Genomic DNA, 5,591 nt, shown 5'->3' on the forward strand with positions numbered 1-5,591 from the left:
GCCCTTCTCAGGCCCTCTCTCACACAGACACTTTTTTTTTTCTTTCCATGTCTCCCAGTTATTCCTCTGTGTAAAAGGTAAACTCTTTGACAAGGGACCTGTCTTTCTGTTTACCTCTAGGCTTACAGCTCTGAGAACCAGGCTGGCCCAGAGTGGGCACTGAATAAATGTTGTTTGAATAGTAAATCGTTCTACGATTACTACCTACGTTGTATCTCCAGTGATGTAAAAGAAGACAGTCTCAAATGAGTGAAATATCATAAGAATTAATTTGTAACAGCCTGAATATATCAAAAAGACTTTTTATTTTATGAAAAAGTTTTTATTTTTGAACTATTAACTCATAAAATCTTAGAACACCTCTTTGAAGTTTAGTTTTGATTCAAAAAAAGAATAACAACTAGCAACAACTAGTAACATAATTGAATTGGTAAAGGAATTGCGTTTAAATAGAATTGATTACAAAAATGTAAAATAAACCAAATTGCTCCATCTATTCAAAACGTCTTTTATTTGGCTCACTAAAAGGTGATAATTTAATTTGAAAAGATCATATGTATTGACTGAAATATGAATTCTGTGGTACTTAATGGAAGAATGAAGCAAATGAAAAGGAAATTTATCTTTCATATTTGTTAATATCTGACTGGAGAACTGTGCAGGGTTAGTCTTAGTCATAGTATAATAGGATTTTTAAGTCTGATATGTATCTAAAAATTATACTCATTAAAATCATCTGGGTAAGATATCAAGATTCCTGACAACCAATGTTGTGTTGCCAGTTATGAAGTTTTGCAGAAATCTATAATAGTTTGTAGCTGATTGTGCTGTGCACTAAAAAAAAAACTTCTTGAAGAAACTTCCATTGATACTTTCAAAGGATCCTGCCCCTTTTAATTAAGTTGCTTTGTTAAGACTTTAAATTAAATCTAAACATAAGAATTTAGAGACTCTCATTTTTAATGTATATTTGTATTGTGGTATAACACACATGTCATAGTAAACAAATAGTTCGTTAATTTTCACGAAGTAAACACACCAGTGTAACCAGCACCAGAACAGGAAGTAAAGGATTATTAGTTGAAGGGCCAGTTCAGGTGTTTTGACCATTTTTCCATTGCCATGTTAGCCTTCTTTACATATCCTGAGTATGAACCCTCGATAGGATACAGAGATTGCGCATGCTGGTTCCATTGTGTGGCTTTGCTCTTTCAGGCTTTTGATGGTGTCTTTTGTTAATAGGCATCTTTTATTTTAGTGTAGTCCAATTTCACAGTCTTCTACTTTAGCACTTTTTGTGTCCTGCTTAAGAAACCTTTGCCTACCCCAAGGTCATGAAGATATTTTCCTATATTTGCTTCTAAAAGCTTCACTGCTTTACTTTTCCTCTATAGACCTATGACTCATCTGGACTGATATTTAGTGCAAAGTATGGTCAAGAGAAATCTGTGATTATCTCTGGGGATTGTAATTATAGGTAATTTTATTTTTCTTTAAAAGTCTCAGTATTTTTCCAATAAAAATTTCTTGGCATTATAATTTTAGAAATGTGAATTACTCACCATTCACTACATTATACTGTGTAACGAAAAATCTTGAAATCTCAGTGGATTTAAACAGCGGGTATTTGGTTTTTTGCTTCCCTGTGTCCCTATGTCAGGGACCGCCAGTCAGCAAGTATGGGTCTTATCCAGCTGATGGTTATAGAAGTTGAATTCTGTTCCATGATTTTTTCCATTCTAAGACTCAGGCTAAAGAGGCAGACTCTCTCCATGGTAGAGGTACAGGACAAATAGTCTGGCAGAAACCTTCAATGCTTCCAAAAGGTTCTTTCTACTTGAGGGTAATATAGGGCATGTCTGCTCACATTCTAGTCCATTAACCAAAGCAAATCACATGACTGAGGCCAAAGGCAAGGGTGCAGAGAAAATTGCTATAAGAGAAGGAGGGAATGAAAATTTTCAAATACTGTAATCCACCACAAGGCTGTTTTACAGTGCTACATATCTTGTACGATTTCTTCCTTGCTCTAAATTCCTCAGCATGACATTCAAAGCCTTTTATAACGTGGCCCCAATCGTTAGCCCGACCTCAGAGGCCACTACTCTTCTTTACACTTTGTGATCTTGTAACCTTGGACTGCTCACAATTCTATGAACATGACTTGCGATTGTAAGCCTGCGTGCTCTTATTCACTTTGTGCACCCTTCCCCCAACACATCTTATGGACTAGTGTTGGAAGATTACTTGATGTCTCCTGAATGAGCCACACTCTTTCAAGACTGAGTTCAATTATTTCCTCTGCCTGGGATGTTCCTTACTTCTCTCTTCCCTGGCCTCTTGAAATTCTACTTTTCCTTCAAGGACCAATTCTTCTGTAAAGTCTTCTTGTATTCTTATAGTCAGAATTAATGATTCCCTTTTCTTGTCCAATTACAGCACGAATTGCCACCTACCTTAATTCCTGGTTATGTGCACACGCATCGGTCCCTCCCAGGGGCCATATGAGCTCCCTGATGACATTTTAGTCCTTTCTGCGTTCCCTCCAGAGCAGAGAGGAAGCAGTTCCCAGCACATAGTAAGCATTCAATTGAAGTTTGTGGAATTAAATTACACACCAATATGGCCATAAAATAATATTTAAAAAACATAAGATGAGTTAAAAAAATTCCCAGAGTTGTCAACAGTGAGAACTTCGTAACTTCTAAGAAAAGTTGCTGATCAGTAAGCAAAGAACAAGAATCAAGTACAGTTTGCCCTTCAGGAACCAGTGACTGACAGCAATAAAGCTACAAGTGATTTATTACCTTCTTGAAGTACATACATTTATTTTGCTCAAGGTGTGTATTTTATACCTCCTAACAGCCTTGAAGAGAGTTTTAAAAAAAGTTCTCTGACTTCTGTGCTTCCCAGGTCACCTGGTGGAGAGGAATAAAAGTAAGCTCTAAAGGCACACCTCTAGTGCTCTTGGGGGTTCACTCTCCCTTCTTTGTTGTTTTTTTTTTTTTTGCGGTACGCGAGCCTCTCACTGCTGTGGCCTCTTGTGTTGCGGAGCCCAGGCTCCGGACGCGCAGGCTCAGCGGCCATGGCTCACGGGCCCAGCCGCTCCGCGGCATGTGGGATCTTCCCGGACCGGGGCGCGAACCCGTGTTCCCTGCATCGGCAGCCGGACTCTCAACCACTGCGCCACCAGGGAAGTTCTCGCTCTCCCTTCTTTATAAAAATATACCTTACTTGCTAGTAGTCAGAATTATTTTCAGTGGTGAGTTAAACTTTAAGTTAATTTCTCGCTATCTTCAGAAATACGGTCTGATGCTTGGGGATGAAGTCTGTCTTTTGTATTTTCATCGGAACGCTTTTCTCATGGGTTTGCTAGAAGGACATTTTTTGCTAATATTTGATCACTGACCTCAACATATATTGTATCTTGTATTATTTAAAATGCCTGTTTTATCCATAACTCCTTTTGGAGCAGTGCTTTTCAGAGCGTGGCCGTGGATTGGCTACCAGTCTTGGAGCTGTTTGTTACTTGTTCTCAATAAGATAAGGTACTTGTGCCAGAATGTAAATTAACTGTGCCATGAAGCACTCTGTTTAGTTCAGCTGACTTTTTTTTCATAGCAAGACTTTATTGATGAAGGAAGCAGTGCACTGACTTACATTCTGACACACGCTCCTTTTCTCACTGTGGACTGACATTCTGAGTAGCAGTGCTGTAAAGAGCCTGCCCTATGCACATGTGAAGTGCCCCTAGTCACTGCTGATTGAAGCTAGAGTGGACTCGTGGCTTGTACTAACCAACAATCACTCTCTCTTCCTCCCCCGTTTCTCCTTCTTTTCTCATCTGTTTCTCACTCTGTAATAGGAACTCAAAGGTGTAGAGGTATCTAGATGTAGATGTCAGTTTGTGGTGGACATTTGTGCTGAAAGGTCTTAGTTGGAGCCCATACCACATAAGATGGAGCCACAAGCAAAGCAAAGTTCTGGGCATTAGAAGCTATGAGAAAGTGGGTCACGGGGAGGGGGAATGTGAAAATTTCTGAAAGAAATACAGAAATAAAACTATCTTTAGAAATGGCAGAGATGAAAGGCCATGTGATGCTGGGAGAAGACACACACACACACACACACACACACACACACACACACACACACACACTCTCTCTCTCACTCTCATTTTCCAGGGAGTCCCACCCACAGGGATTCTGAGTCAACAGGTCTTTGGTGGAGTCTGTAAATCTATGTCTTAACCTGTGCCCCAGGATATTCTCAATTTAGGGAACTTTAGACCCTTCTTGGAGGAACTCTGGCTGTTTTGTAAGGTAACCTTTATCCATCTTTCCAGCTTCAGTCCTAGCCAAACTATACAAATTCAAACTAAATGTAGTAACACACCTTTCTGGCACCTTCATGCTTTTGCATGTGTCGTTCTCCTTGCCTGGAATTCCTCTCCCATTTTCTCACTCTGGTTAAAGCTTCCTAGTTCTTGCAAACTTAGCTCAAGCATCAGCTTCTTTTGAAGCCTTGAATCCTCTTGTCCCCATCTAATTTCCTCCACTCAGTTAGGATCCCTGTTACATTATTTTAGCCCTTGCCCAACTTCTTAGCTCTCTTATAGGGAAAATCTCCTTGAATGTTCCTCGTCTCCCATTCTCTCTCCTCCTACCTTTACCAAATTCCAAGTCCAAACTCCAAATTCTGAGTCTGTTATCTGCCGCCACCTTCTGAATTTCTCAGGAACATTTTGGCACTGGTCGTTAGTACCCTCTCTTCTCATACCTGACAGTTTATTGTGAAAAATGTCAAAAATACAAAAACTTGAAGGAGTAATACAGTGAATCCCCCTGTATACTTTGTACCTAGATTCAATAATTTTAACACATTTTTCTGTATTTCTTTTATGTTTATAAACATATTTTTTCTTTTCCTTTTTTTGGCCATACCACGGAGCATGCGGGATCTTAGTTCCCCTACCAGGGATCGAACCCATGCCCCCTGCAGTGGAAGCGTGTAGTCCTAACCACTGGACCACCAGGGAAATCCCTATAAACATATTTTTACATTTTTCTTTTTACTGAACCATTTGAAAGTTGCAGATATTGTGTTACTTTATCTATAAATTCTTTAGTATGCATTTCCAAATATGAGGTCATGTTTCTACATAACTGTCACTTTTTGGATACACCTTCTCTTATTTTCCTCATTTTTCTCCTATGTCCATGGCCATTCCTTTTCAATTTTCTTTGCTAGATCTTCTTCCTTTCCCCAGCCTATGGAGAAAATGTAGCCGTGGCTATGCTCCACGGCTTAGTCCTTGTTTCTCTTCATTTCCCTAAAATTTCTTTTTGATTCATCTTATTCCATCCCATGTCATTTAAATTCCATCTACAGTTTGTAGGCTTCAGAATTTTCAGTCCAGTCTTCTCATGCTTGGACCCTAGATATGTATATATAACTGTTACTTAACATCTTATTTTTATATAAAAAGAGCATCTCAAATTTTACGTGGCTGAAAACGTCTTTGTTTCCCTATTTTTCATGTCTTCCCCTGTGCAGTAAAGAATCTAACCTTGCCCAAAGAGAGGTTTGGC

This window comes from Neophocaena asiaeorientalis, unplaced genomic scaffold, assembly GCF_003031525.2.
Source record: "Neophocaena asiaeorientalis asiaeorientalis breed wild unplaced genomic scaffold, Neophocaena_asiaeorientalis_V1.1 scaffold124, whole genome shotgun sequence".
NCBI lineage: Eukaryota > Metazoa > Chordata > Mammalia > Artiodactyla > Phocoenidae > Neophocaena > Neophocaena asiaeorientalis.